This window comes from Suncus etruscus, chromosome 13 (genome assembly GCF_024139225.1).
Source record: "Suncus etruscus isolate mSunEtr1 chromosome 13, mSunEtr1.pri.cur, whole genome shotgun sequence".
Classification (NCBI taxonomy): Eukaryota; Metazoa; Chordata; class Mammalia; order Eulipotyphla; family Soricidae; genus Suncus; species Suncus etruscus.
Genome location: NC_064860.1, coordinates 70,741,598 through 70,757,570, shown reverse-complemented (window position 1 = coordinate 70,757,570; position 15,973 = coordinate 70,741,598). Strand labels below are relative to the sequence as shown.

The 15,973-nt window shown below is 35.7% G+C and overlaps 1 non-coding gene across 1 annotated transcript; it reads left to right on the top strand.

The window, feature by feature from the left end:
• Nucleotides 1-14,662: 14,662 nt before the first annotated feature.
• Nucleotides 14,663-14,769, top strand: LOC126026748 (U6 spliceosomal RNA). The gene has a single exon (XR_007501968.1). It is a non-coding gene; the product is annotated as a U6 spliceosomal RNA (small nuclear RNA).
• Nucleotides 14,770-15,973: the final 1,204 nt, after the last annotated feature.

Here is a 15,973-nt window from a genome sequence, read left to right as displayed (position 1 = left end):
TTGACTTGAAGTTCTTATGTTTCTTCTGCATAAAATACCAATTATAATTTTCTAATATAGATAATCAGTATGTTAATATATATCACCAATAAATATTCTATATTTATTACTATTAATATATTAATATCATATTTAATCAGGCTATATTTATAGTAAAAACAGTCATCTACATTTTTTGTGATGATTCTTCATAGGAAAGCTTTAATGTCCACATGCGGTAACAAAGAATTATGGAGATAAATCATGTTACAATTCTGAGTCATAAGAACACTGAGAATGTTAATATTCAAAATGTAAAAACCTTAATAAACCACGATTAAGATATTAAATAATTTCGTTATTCTCATCATTCAAATACATTTTAATTTGGAAAATATAAAAATAAATACTTTTAAAATGATCTATGCTAGTATAACAAGATAAGATGAATATGCTTAGATTTTTCTCAACTATATAAAAAAAAACCACTAAGATGGTTAATAGCCAATGTGATTATAAACTCAGATCAGACAATTTTCTAGTGCCTTTCGAGTATAACTTTACATATTGATTTTGAAAGAATAGTTTATAGATTACCAGAAACAGCATCTGCTGGATGCATTTTAAGAATATCTCACCAGAAACCTCACCAGAAACTCAAGGGAATACAAGTCAAATCTAAAATATGAGAACCACTAAATTACTATGATTCAAAAAATCATTATTTAATGCATAGACTGTCATTATCATCATTTCACACAAGAATAAAAAGTCTCAGCTATATTATTTATCATTCTCAGAATGACAAACTACATGAGTGGAGCATTACCTTTCAACATGCTGAGTTTGTTTGACTTTATCCAGTGCCTCATATACCTATATGCTTGAAATACATAGTGTATACAGTAGGAAATGAGAATAATGATGTTTTGTTGCACTGGTGAAGGAGGGTGTTCTTTACATGACTGAAACCCAACCACAATCCTGTTTGTAATCAAGATTTTTAAATAAAGATATTAATTAAAAAAAGAATAATGAAGTTAACATAAATAGTGATAAATTAAGCATATATATTATATTATTATATTATATATTATACATATTATAGTAAAGATTTAAAATCTTATCTAACAAGTGGAAAATTTCTATTTTCTCTAATTTTCTCATCCACATTACCAAACAAAACATTTTGCTGTGACATAAATTAAAGACTATATCTAAAACTTTTAACTTCGACATATTAGGTATTTTCTTATTTTTTGTTTGTTTTTGTTTTTTTTTTCTTCGGGCCACACCCATTTGATGCTCAGGGGTTACTCCTGGCTAAGCGCTCAGAAATTGCCCCTGGCTTGGGGGGACTATATGGGACCCAGGGGGGTCGGACCGTGGTTGCGATCTTTCCTTGGCTAGCGCTTGCAAGGCAGACACCTTACCTCTAGCGCCACCTCGCCGGCCCCAGTATTAGGTATTTTCTAAGAAAGTTGTCTTATAGAGGTTTTTTTAGTAAATATTATACCCTAATTATAGTAAAATATTTTATTGGCTTTTTGACATTTTTCTTGATGAACAGATTTAGAAAAAATTTACCAGGCACATTAGCCTAATACCTAGACTTAACAGCTAATTAAAATAGATAAATATACTACAATCTTCACATAGCCTTAATAGCAGATTTTGACAATTTGGTTCCAGCACTGAGGGTAAAAAAAGCAAAGATAAATTAATTGTATTGGAGAAAAATAAAATGTTATCGTGTGGAAAAAGAAAGAACCGCAAAAATAAAAAGATAGCCTATTTATAAGCAGAAGAAATATGTACTTTGTACATCCAACAAGGGCTTAATATACAAAATATATGAAGAACTCATAATTCTGAACAAATATATATATTAACAAACAAAAATATCATCATCATTAATGCAATGTAAATAAAATTTCAACATTTTAACATCTAAGAATTACATATCATTACATATCATTAATTATATAAAAAAAGTACTGGAAAGATATGTAGATAAAAAAGAAACTCTTTGTATATTATTAATGAAACTGTAAAGTGGTATAACAATCACAGAACTCTATGGAAATAGTGCAAACATCAGAACACTGTTACTTTTAGCTATTTCCTTTGTGTATGGATGTACATAGAATGTATAAATCTTACCCTCCCACACACTAATGTTCATTGAAGCTTTATGAACTATACACAGCAGAGGGCAATAAATTGTGTCTATTGAAGTGAATAGATAAATATTCAGTCTATTGGAATGTAATGGGATACTATTCAACCATACTGAATTACAACTCAACTCTAAACATTAAGTATGCTTTTTTCCATAGCAAGAATGGATGTTGACATGATTATGCTAAATATGTTAGAAAAAGAAAATTTATACCGGATGATTTCACTAATACGTGGAACATAAAAATTCAAAGTAATTGAAGAAAGAGCAAAATCTTAGACTGGCAATATGAACTTATCAGAGACAATTAGTGTTGGGAATGGGAAAAGTGAGTGGAGAAGCTGATTGTATATTATTGTATGGTGTCTCACCCAACACAGAAGTATGCAATGGAAAGCATGGAATAGATGATCTAGAATACATTTATAAATGTATATATGGAAATATATATGGACATGTAAACTATGGAGTTAAATTTTACCTACTTTTGGTGAAGTAATTGGATCTCAAGAAAATATGAGCAGCACAAAAACAAATAATAGATTTAGTAAACTTCAAGAAAATGTACTTATACCATTTTAATAATTTAACAATTATTTATTGTTAAAGTTTGCTAAACAAATATTTCTGCAACTAATTTTCTGGATCAGTATCGCTAATTATACTGTATTTATACAATGAAATTATACAAAGAAATCAAACATTACTTAGGTATATACTTTTCTTGCCAGATACTTTAGTATATTTATATTGTTTCCTTAATTGTGTTTACAAAGAGCACAAGGCCACCTCTTTATGATATTAGAATATTAAATAGAAAACTTACATTGAAACATTTACAAGAAACTTTTTTGACCGATACTATTGAAGGTGCCATGACTACCCTCTAAAATTATGCACATTATACTCATGTGATTGCACAACTGATCTCTTATTTTTAATTTAATTTTTTTTAATTTAAAATCTGCTGTTTTTCTGGTTCAAGCTTGTCAGATTGGAGTTAGCTTTCTAGATTGCTAATTTCAGTGATAGATGGATGGCTGCCTCACAGAACAAAGGCAGTATAAGGGTAGTTTTTATTAGGACTCAGGACTGAGGGCCAGTGAGTCTAAGGGATGTAAAGTTCTGAGGAACCACATGTCAGAGACTTAAAGCCAGCATCTGGGTAGAACCTCCATATATTAGGTGTCCATTCGCTGCATAGAATGGAGGACACAGAGGAGGGTCTGGGGCTAGATTTATTGAATCATTGCTCCAAGTCCCTCTGACCTGTGGGTCCTCGGTGTTGAGTTTTAAACATATGCTATATTTTTCTGTTTGAAAATATTTTTTGTTTTTAGTAAACAAACAATATTGTCTACAATTATTAAAAGAAAAATTAGTCACTAATAAAAGAGCGGCTGTTTGCATAAGCGCATCACAGGAAAATGTAAAGAAAAACTTCTAACCTAAGCACAGGGTGTCTAAAACCAGAAACATGTATCAAGGAATCAACTACAAGCTCCTGACAAGATAAATCTAAGACGTACATAGATCTTTCGAAGAGACACCAGAAAGGTTGTGTAGCAGGCAAGGAAAAGCACCTTTTCTTTATTTGTTGTTGTTGTTGTTGGTTTTTGGGTCACACCTGGCAGTGCTCAGGAGTTACTCCGGACTCCACGTTCAGAAATCGCTCCTGGCAGATACCGGCATTTGAACCAATGACCTTCTGCATGAAAGGCCAACGCCTCGCCTCCATGCTATCTCTCCAGCTCCATTTTCATTCAAGTTCAGGTAGACCAGAAAGCCCATCTTTGAGGGCATTGAACTAGGCCTTTATTTCGGAAGAAGTGGCACATACACCCTCTGCACAGTGGGGAGCCACTGCAATGATGATCAATAGGTATCTGAACTTAGTCCAAGTTCTTAATCCGGTCTGAAGTCCATAAGATGTCTGAAATTGATGTCGACTATTTATAGATGGGAGCTTAAGTCACAAACCAAAACAAAATGTTTAAGGCAGAGACCCTCCCTGTGTAAATAAACAACTTGAGGGCCCATCCAAAATGGATGGAACCTTCTATAAACCTAGTATTTTGCCTATGATGCGCCCACGCAAAAAACCCTGAGAACAGACAAAAATATCATTTGGGAAATTATAGACAATAATATCTAACTCACAAACCTAAAGTCAAGAAAGCAAAACCTTAATGTAATACAACATCGATTCCTAATATTAAAAACTAAAATAGAAAAATATTAATTACGATAGTCAAAAGAAGTGTAGTACCAAATATAACTTCAAAGGATTACAGTTATAGGAAAAACAACAGATGTAATTTCTACAGAGTTCAATACCAATCTGTAAATATGAGGGGTCTGGAACTCCAAAAAGACCGGCAGAAGACACTTGATGGGTCTGGAAAAGCGGGTTGAAGCCTTGTACAGGAGATAACATCAAGCTGAATGAAGAAGGAAGGCCAGTACAGTCATCCATGTGTTGGGGCATCCCCAAGCGTTACATCATTACATCATAAGTTGGTTGGGCTTCTGTATTTCCTTTGGGATCGGTGCAATCTTGGGGTAGCCATTGTAGAAACAGTCAACAATAGCATTGTGTATGTGGATGGAAAACCAGAAATTCAGATAGCACAGTTTAACTGGGATCCAGAGACTGTGGGTCTTGTCCATGGATCTTTTCTCTGGGGTTACATTGTGACACAAATTCCAGGTGGCTTCATTTCCAACAAGTTTGCAGCATATATGGTGTAAAACTCCAACAGTCACGGATTTCTTCTTCCAGCCGAGATCAGGAAGCTTGTAGTTGTGGGTGAAGGAGATGGGTTGCACATGTGAAATCCTGAAAATTAAAATGTTAAGGACTAGGAAGAGAGAAGGAAGGATAAGGAAGACTAATTTGGGGAAGATATAGTTAGGAAAAAGGAAACTATATACAAAATATGCAGAACAGACAGACACTAAACAAGACATACATACACAGACTTCACAAAAAATATGGCCATAACACTCACTCATACTAAAAAATATTTGTTGGAAAGGATCCAAAATAGAGCAAAAGAAAAGAGAATTCAGCTGAATCAACTAAAAGCTCCTTTAAATGTAATAGCCGGCAATTGTTTAGATAAATCATTTCAAATTCACTAAAATTTTTTTTTTTTTGCCTAGCAGATCTGAAAGAGAATTTCATGCGTAATACAAACATGGACAACTCTACTATACGTGTATATCAGTATATATACAAAGTTATTGTATAACAGTAACTTTATGATAATCAATCATAGGCAAGAAGCACTGTGAAGAAAGTCCACCTAAAATTATCATTATGTAAGTGTCTTAAAACCTAAATTGAGGGAAATAAAGCAATGATGTTAAAATAAAAAGAGTGAAAGTCGTTAAATGAGTATACCTAGAAAGAAAAACTACATTAATATGATGAGAAATTTCTCTTTCAGGTGAACCTTGACTAAATTAATTTGTAAAATTTCATGATTAACTGAGACCTAGAGCAATAATGAAATTAAGACATAAATCCATCCTACAAGGAAACACATTGGGGATTCATGATTTTCAATCTATATTCATTGATCATGCCTGTGGAAAGAATCCTAGAGCATTAATAGCAACTGATAAGGAAGTAAAATGATTATCTGGTGTTCATTGTAGATCTCTAAGAAGTATAAAACAGGATGTATGCTGCTGTGGATTTCACCAATGTATTAGGGACTTTTTTGATCTTCTTGTCATCAAAATTGATCCAGTGTTGTTTTGCAGCAATTTTACAGTATGAAGTACAGTGCCCATAGTGAACTTTACCATAATGGTTTGACACCGATGATAAGTTGTATTTCTTAATCTTGCTTTTATTCTCTGAAGTGAATTCCTCTAAATTGAGGTCTTCTAAAGGAAAATCTACATAAGTATGCAATTTTTTTATTTGTTTGCCATCAAAAGCAAAACGTTTCAAGTGTATTATAAGTACTGGTGGCAGTTTCCATAAGTACGTTTTCTTTGAAAAATCCCTTCTATTTTTGCAACTGTTGCACAGAACTTTGTTGTCATTTCTTAATTCTTCTTTAAAAAATTCAGAGAGGCATTCCTGTAATGTACATTTATCTGTAGATGTAACAGCCAAAGACAAATGAACAAATGTCTCATAAACCTCAGACTTTTGGTGGCAAGTGAGACACTGGAGTATAGATTTGAATTGTCCTTGAAAGAGATCATAAATAATAGATTTATGAGCCTTTTGGTGTTCTGGACTAAATTGTTCATAATTTTCATTTCCCATGAGATGTGTAGTTTTGTCTGTCATTAGATTTACAGTAAGCAAGTCCTGATGTAATCCCTCTATTAGGAACATCAGTAGTTCGTGAGGATCCTGCTGATTGTGTCCAGCAAACAGGTCATTAAGTAAACCAATTGTTACTTTGAAGCTTTCAGGGTTAATATATCTATGAAATCCATTTCCCATGGTTTTGATGAGCCGACCAAATTCTTCGGCTAATTTACCTTCATGCCCCATCGGATTTTTTTTTAATATCCTTTTTATAATGATCTTTATAAAAATACTGAGTTAAGTCTGAAATATTATACAAGCATTGCAATATTGAGTTCATGTAGCAAGAGTTTCCTATATTTTGGAGCCCAGTTAAGACAGGTTCCTGTCTTTCCTTTTGCATCTCGGAGTGTAAGGGTTTATCACTACCATCAGTCTCACTCATTGTATGGTGTGTGACAGCTAAATCGTTCCCTGCCCCAGAGACCTTAGTAATATTACTGCTGTTAGTGTCTGAAGTATTCTGTTTTATCTCTGAAGGGGAGTTTGTAGTCTGAACCTGATCATTTGTGCTAGCCCGATTTCTAACAAGACGTAATGGAACCCAAAATTTCTTGGGAGGGTCATCATTTATAGAAACATAGGCATAACCCCTTCCTCTTAGGAGAAGATAGCCAGCTATCCATTTTTCATCCTCCTTGATCCAAATAGGTTTATGGGTTGTTTCTTGTCTCTGAATATCTTCTTTAAAATGTCTTTCCGCTGCAGTGTAGCTTTCCCCTTGGGGTAAGTTAAAGTAATTTAGTGTGATAAGAGTCAAAGATAGCAAATCCGTTGGTGGTAAACCTCTTTTTCTATTTTTTTGCAATTGAGTTTTTAAGGTTCTGTGAGTCCTTTCTACAATGGCCTGTCCCCTACAATTGTAAGGAATTCCTCTGAGATGTCTTATCTGCCATTCCTTACAAAAAAATTCAAAAGTTTTGCTAACATAGGCTGGCCCATTATCAGTTTTTATAGAATATGGAATACCCATCACAGAGAAACATTGTAAAAGAAAACTACAAGCAGCCTTAGATTTTTGAGAAGACATGGGAATTGCCCACATAAACCGAGAATAAGTGTCCACCACAACATGAAGATAAGGTTTCCTTGGAAATAAATCTGTTTGAGTTATATCCATTTGCCAAAGTTCGTTAGATTGTAAGCCTCTTGGGTTTGCTCCTGCTATGTGAGTCTTTTTTGTTAACGGTGCACATACGTTGCAGTTTTCTACAATTTCTCTAGCTTGCCTCCATGGAATTTGGTAATTCACATGTAAACGGCGAGCATTTGTGTGTAGGGCTGAATGTTCCTCTACAGGTGATTTAAATATAGGCATTGCTAGCAAGTCAGCAGTTTTATTTCCTTGAGCCATAGGTCCTGGAAGACCTGAGTGGGCTCTAATATGTGTGATGAAGATGGGCTCAGTTCGTTTTTGAAGAAGCTGCTGTAATTGTTTAAGTAAGTCCTGTATGATTGGGTTATTAGCATTAAGGGATGCGGTGGCTATCACATGACATAAATTTACCACATACAAAGAATCAGAAACTATATTCATGGCTTCAGATACATTTTCTAATAGGTAAATTAACGTTGCTAATTCAACTTTCTGTGCAGATTTATATTTGGTATCTATGGTCATATTAATGTTGTCTCCAGTTATTCCTCCTTTTCCATTTTGGGATCCATCAATGTAAAGAACCTTGGCATTGGGGATAGGGGAACCCGAACAATTGAAGAAATAACAAACTGAGTTTTCTTTAAAAAGTCCCAAATTTTTCCTGCTGGATAATGGGAGGATATTTCTCCTGTGAAATCTGAGAGGGCCCTTTGTAGAGATTCATTAATTGGCAATATTGACTCAATTTCCTTTTTTGGTACTGGCAAAACTATTATATCTGGGTCAAAACCTAGTAAAAATATAGATCTGAGTCTTGCCTTGATAATAATCTCTGAAATCAGTTGCAAGTAGGGGACAACTAAGCGAGGTTGTTTGTTATGTAAATACACCCATTCCAAAGGTCCTGACTGTTGCATCAAGGCCCCTGTGGGGGTTTCTATAGTAGGGAAGATTAACAGTAATACCTTTTCTCCTGGGATGAATCTTGAGAGAAACGATTTTTGTAATCTGCTCAAGAAGATGTCCAATTCATTTTTGGCAGCTGTTGTTAAATTTCTCGGGCTATCTAAAGCAGGATCACCCTCCAACGTTTTAAACAGATTAGATAACTCTGCATTTGGGATTCCTAGTGCAGGGCGGAGCCAATTTATGTCACCTAAAAGTCTCTGAAAATCATTAAGCGTTCTGAGGTTTTCTTTTTTGATAGAAAATTTTTGTGGACGTATAGACGTCCGGTCCAAAATAAAACCCAAATATTGATATGGTGGCATTATCTGTATTTTTTCTAAAGCTATTTTCAGTCCTGATGTTTGTAAACAGTCAGTAACATAAGAGTATAATTCCTGTAAATCTGTTTCGTTGTTCATTGTGAGCAAGATATCATCTGTATAATGAAATATCATGGCTTGAGGAAATTTTTCACGAGCAGGGCTCAAAACCTTATCTACAAAAAACTGACACATGGTTGGGGAATTCAGCATGCCTTGGGGGAGAACAGTCCATTGGAAACGTCTGCAGGGATGGGTATTATTGAGAGAAGGAACTGAGAATGCAAAACGTTTTTTATCATCTGGGTGGATAGGAATATGGTAGAAGCAGTCTTTCAGATCAATTATAATTAGTGGCCATTCCTTTGGAATAACTACAGGTGATGGTAAACCAGTCTGCAATTTGCCCATAGGTATCATGGATAAATTTATAGCTCTAAGATCCATCAAAAGTCTCCATTTACCGGATTTCTTTTTTATAGTGAATATAGGTGAATTCCATTGAGAAAAAGATGGTTCAATATGTCCTAAACTTAGCTGTTCCTCCACTAATTCTGTCAGCACCTTTAATTTATCAGTTATAAGGGGCCACTGACCTGTCCAAATTGGTTCATCAGATTTCCATTTTATTTTTATTGGTGCTGGTGTTTTTACGGCAGTGGCCCACACTAAAAATTTTTGGTTTTTAAATCAAAAGAAGGTTCGGGCTCTTCTGGAGCTAATGGGATGTGGAATTCTGCTTTCCACTGTTTGTGTAGGTCACGGCCCCACAGGGATGGTGAAAATGGGCCCACGTGAGGTCTGATTATTGCTTTTTGATTTTCTGGGCCGTAAAATAGTATAGTCCTCGTACTCAACAGACAGGAACTCAGGCCTCCTATTCCTTCTAGGGAATACGGGATTTCCTGAAGAGGCCAATTTTCTGGCCATTCTTTATCAGAAATTACGGTAACCTGAGCACCCGTATCTATCATTCCATCAAAGGGTTTGCCTTCCAAGTGAAGTTTGATCATTGGGTGTTCATCTTTACATTTAGTAACCAGAGCCACGATTGGGTTTTGAGCAGCACCCGGATCTGTGCTTCCAAAACCTCCAATTCTAGTCTTATCTGAAGTCCCAAATTTGACATAAGGCACTATTACTATCTGGGCAATCGCTTCTCCTTTTTTAAAGGTCCATGTAACTGGTACAGTAATAACTACAATGATTTCTCCCATGGAATCTGAGTCAATGACACCAGTGATTACTGATATACCCTTTATGTTGAGGGAACTTCTGCCAAGAATCAAACCCATGGTATCTGGGGGTGGCGGGCCTACAATGCCAGTTTCTAACATGTAAGGGCATGCTCCTGGGTAAATTGTAATGTCCTCTGGGCATAATATATCTAATCCGGCACTCCCTGAAGTAGAGTGGATTAATTCCCTTATCGTGATGAATTTTCTTGGGCTGGGCTTGGAAGGATTATTGTCTGTGAACTTTGCCCCTGATTTGGAAGGGCCTGGGGGGAGGCCCTGTAGACGTTTCCCTGCATCTTGTATGTGTGTTCTTGGGGAGCTGAATTTATAAGGAGATGACAATTTCTTTTGATATGTCCCTGTTTTCCACAATGGTAGCAGGTGATTTGCCTCCTGGGGACTGTGTTAAAACCTCTACTTAGGTTATTATTAATGAGGTTTCTGGATCTGCAATCTTTCGCCCAGTGGCGACCCCTTTTGCATTTTGGGCAAAGACCTGGTTTCCGGAAAGTGTTCTGTCCCCGAGGGGAGTAAGACATTGTTCCCTTGTTAACTGGGAAGGTTTGTACTGAGTCTGAGTGGGGTGGGGGTTGGGGTTCCACATAGACATTCCGGCAGGCATAAAGGTAATCATTCAGATCTGACTTTTCATTTAATGTATTCAATACTAATCTACAGGCTGAATTTGCATTATGATAGGCCACAGATTTTACTAGGAAGTTTCTTATCTCCTCATCTTCGACTTGTAACTTCAGAGCATCTTTAATCTTACCTACAAACTCTGCAAATGACTCATAAGGGCCTTGGGTGATTTTTAAAAAGTTTCCTCTACCAATGCTGTTAGAATCAATTTTTTCCCATGCTGACAATGCAATCTCCCTGATTAAATTTAAGATTTCCTTAGGTAAAGCTGCTTGTGTCTGAATATTTGCAAATTGATTTTCTGCTATTAATAATTCATACGATAGAGTAACACCTGCCACTTGCTTTTTCATACCATCCGGACTATATAATTTAGCTTTTACGCCTTCTGAATAGTACATTTCCCATTCAGTTCGCTGTTTAGACGACAGGCATATTTCAGCGATTCTTTTAAAATCATACAAAGTCCAAGATGAGTTATGACTCCAAAGTCTTAATAACTCCACACTGTATGGCGATTTTGGCCCATTTTCTTTACATGATCTTTTAAACCGATCTAATTCTTCCATCTGATAGGGTACATAGTTAGAAACATTTACCCCGTCTATAGGGGATAAGGCCTGATTAGCAAAATTATTCTGAATAGAGCTCTGAGACCGAGCATGTGGTTCATCGTTTGAATCTGCTCTGCTCTGCGATTCAATTTTGTGACTAGAAGGAGGCATACTTCGTGGAGTTAGCACTGGAGGTAGATCATTATCTGAGTCACTACTGTCAAGCAATTCACTAGAATCAGGCTTAACATTCTGAGTTGTTTTTCTTCCAGCAAAAATTTCTATATTGTTGATGGTGGGGCTGGATTCGTCAGCCTGCACCTTGGTCTGAGTTTTTGTCAGATAAATTTCCTTATTATCTATACTGGTTTTAGCCTCACCATTTCTACACTTTCTATTTCCTAAATAGAAATAACAGCAAATAACTATGCTCATAATAATAACGTTAGTCAACACAGAAATTCCACAAACTATGATGGCTAGAGACACTACACTTTTCATTTGAAATATAGACCACAACCATCCAACTGCAGTGATTGTCCTTAGATCAAAACCAATTAGTTTTAAACAAAATGGAATGATCCACTTGTATACTAGAGCACCAATGCGTAAGACTAAGGGTGGTAAAATCCACATGACTAACCACAGAAACCATTTGATGGTCAGCATAGGAAATTTCCAATGAAATATTTCATTTACAGTTCTGAGGGTCCAGGGTTCAGGTCCCTGTCCGGGTGTCATTATGTAGCAGGTCAGCCCCTGAAGAGGTTGACTGATGGAGGGATGGAGAATGAGGCCCTTTTCTTCCAGCTCGGAGCACGCGTCTGCCACCCTGTCTAGCCCACGGTTCTGAGGTGAAACGGCGGGTAAACAGCTCGCAGACAATCAGGCTCGTGGAAATATTTGCTTTATTCGGATGGACAAAACTGAAGTCCAAAGACTCAGATTCAGTTCCAGCCAGCCAAAAGCCCTCGCCTTCCACAGACCCTTGCTCTTATAGTCCAGAGTCAGGTCCCACCCAATGGTGGGATCAGATACCAACCAATGGTGGAAGCAGAATCAGGTCCTACCCTAGGGTGGGGGCAGAATGCCAGGTCACACCCTAGGGTAGGGCACAATCACCTAATCAGATTAGGGTGAGCAACATAGTAATCCCCCCAAATATTTACATACACAACAGCCAGCATCTGGGTAGAACCTCCATATATTAGGTGTCCATTCGCTGCATAGAATGGAGGACACAGAGGAGGGTCTGGGGCTAGATTTATTGAATCATTGCTCCAAGTCCCTCTGACCTGTGGGTCCTCGGTGTTGAGTTTTAAACATATGCTATATTTTTCTGTTTGAAAATATTTTTTTGGTGGTGTTGGTGATCGAACTCAGGTTCTTGTACATCCATGGGATATCACCCCCTGTATGCCAGTTCTCTCTGGCATGCCTAGAAAATTGTTCTTGTAGGTTTTGTTAGGCCATTCTCAGATGTTCAGTGCATATTCCTAATTCTGCATTCAGAATTTATTCTTGGCAAGGCAAACCAAATATGGTGCCAGAGACTGAAGCCAAATGGTTGAGTGCAAAGCAAGAGTTTCGCTGCTGTGCTATCTCTCAGGTCCTTTTTTGAAAATTCTTGGATCCCAAATGCTTATCTCAGTTTTCTTTACCTTTTAGTATCTCTGCTTTTCTTGTCTGTTACATTCTTATCTCTTACTATCTTATCTCTATTTTTCTTTTTTTTATTTCTTGCTAACTGGTTGATAAGTTGTTTCATTATACTGTGAAAAATCTATGAAATAAAATATTTAAATGTAAAGTTAAATGAAAATAAATCTGCAAGTAGCAAAAATTGTAGACCTGCATTTTGGCTACAACTGAAGGATTGGTAAGCGTATGATCTGCATTACAAATTGAAATCAGCAATAATTTGTCACAGCTGAATAAAAATATTCCAGTTTTTTCTCATGCTTGAACTTAACATATCTGCCATATCCATTATTTTATATTATCACATGACTTACTATAAACCTACTCCCAACTTCCTGTTTCCCTAACCTCTTCTTTTGAGATGTTATTTAGACCTGGATTACAGGGTAGCCCTCCCACCATTCTGGGTGGGTATTTAGAGGATAAAGAAAAGTGCAGTCTTTAGAAGAAGCAGAGATCCCATGTACATCCACTTATAGGATTTTATGACTTCATCTCTCCTGATGGCTGCATAATATTTCATTGTGCATATTTACCACAGTTTCTTTAGCCATTCATCTGTTGAAGGCATCTTGATTGTTTCTAGAGTCTGGCTATTTTAATAGCTCTGCAATGAATATAGATGTGAAGAAGGAATTTTTGAATTGTATTTTTGTGTCCCAAGGGTATATCCCTAGGAGTGGTATAGCTGGATCATATAGGAATTGCCATATTGTTTTCCAAAAAGGCTGAACTAGATGGCATTCCCCCCAGCAGTGAAACAGAGTTCTTTTCTTTCACATACCAGCCAGCACTAATTGTTCTTGTTCTTTATGATGTGTGCCAGTCTCTGTGGTGTCATAAAATTTTCCTATATGTGGATGTACATGAAATCTATTATGCTGAGCAAAATAAGCCAGAGGAAGAGAGGTAGACACAGAATAGTCTCACTCATCTTGGGTTTTAAGAAAAAATTAAAGACATTATTGTAACAAGGCCCAGAGATAATAGAGCTAAGGATCGGAAGGGCCGGAAGTACTGGCTCACAAGTTCAAGTTCACCAAAAAGAGTGGTAAATGGTATTAGGGTAATAAATGCACCAACAACTAACATAAAAATGTAAAGATGAGAGAAGTAGAATGCCTGTCTTGAATATAGGCAGGGGTGAGGCAGAGAGGGGGCATTTGTAGTGAAAATGTTTCACTGCTAAAGGGGGTATTCTGTTTATGACTGAAATCCAAATACAATCATGCTTGTAATCTTGGTGCTTAAATAAATATTTTATATATTAAAAAAAAAGAAGCAGTAGAGAGCTTGAGAGAAACATGAGGTAAGCAGCAAGAAGCAAAGAGAGAGAGAAAGGCAGCAGAAAGTTTACCAGAGAAGCATATGTGAGGAAAAGCATATAGCAGTGAAATGCCATGGAAGAAAAACAAGCTGACTCCAATAAAACTTTAATTGACTGCTTGTGAATTATATCTCCACTACTATCCTTCATCAGACTCATCCCCCTAATGGGTTAGAAAGATGGTGTCTAGGGATTCCTCACCCAACATGTGAACTCTATACTTTATATTATCTATTCAAATCAACAGTTTACCAATCCATTTATGCTTATACAATGAGTTACCTGTTATAGAACCATATTGAATAAGATAATGGCTAATTAAAAATTACTAATAGGGTGCTAGCTTCAGCAGCACATACACTAAAATTGGAATGATACAGAGAAGATTAGCCTGGCCCCTGAGCAAGGATGACATGCAAATTTGTAAAGTGTTCCATATTTTAAAAAAAGTTACAAATAGGGATGGAAAGAAAATATAGAAATAAAGTTTCTTGCTTTGCACACAGTAATTCTGATCTCTAAAACCTCAGGTTACCCTGAATATTGCCAAAATTTCTTAACATAGGAATAAACTCTGAACACTACAAGAGATGGCCTAAACCTCCACCTCTCCCCAAAATTTTACATATAAGAGTCTTCTGTGAAAATAAATAGCAATTCACTAGAAATGAGGTTTTTTAAAATGCATAATGAAGACCATTTCCTAGAGTCAGATTATTCCATAGATGGACTTTTAAGTGTATTAGATTATTTTTGGATTTAATAATGCTGAATTGATCTGCTCCACTAATCCAAGAAGATTACATCATGATGAGATTTCACTTTACTTTTTAAGTTAATTAAGAAAATATATGCTGATAAATAGATAAAGCTTCAATTATTGCTTTTTCTTTCTGTAAGAGAACATTAAAATAAATATTTCTGTTATTAAGTTGGTGATTTGACTAGAAATTTATAGTCACCCATTTATTTGAAATTAAAACACCAGTGTAATCCAAAATGATTGTCAGAAAATTTACTTCTGGAATCCATTGAAGTTCAATACAATAAAAAAAAGTTCTATAACCTATATAAAACTTAGTAAATATAACTTTAAACCCTGCATTATAGTATACTTTTGATTGAGACACATAGCAAAAGTAAAATAAATGTTTTAATTTCCAAATGAGGCTTTAATGAGTTTAAAACCTTGTCTTTACATTTTTATTCTTTATTTAGTTTTACATGTTATGTAAGGTCTAGTAGTGTCTATAGACATATTCTAAAGTTCCTATGTTGAGCTCTTATTAATTGTCTATTAATCTCCTACCAAATTCTGTATTGAAAATCATTTAGTCACTACATGAAATGTCTACATGTAAGTTTTTACTTCAGTATTAATAGTAGTTGTCTCGAGATTTTTTTACTCTAGTACTAATATTAGTTATCAATATGGCAATTCAACCTACAAAGTACAGATTATTCAGTAAGTAAATCACTTTCTTTTCTGAAGAGGGAAGGGTGATAGAGGAAAGTAATTTTAACATAATGTAAACCTTGAGAACTGGTCACTATGTAGAAAATCAAGGGATCAAGTATTTAAGTAAAGATGATATCTAGGACACTAGTCAGGCTAAGATGTTTATGACTTTGGCTAGAATTATTTTG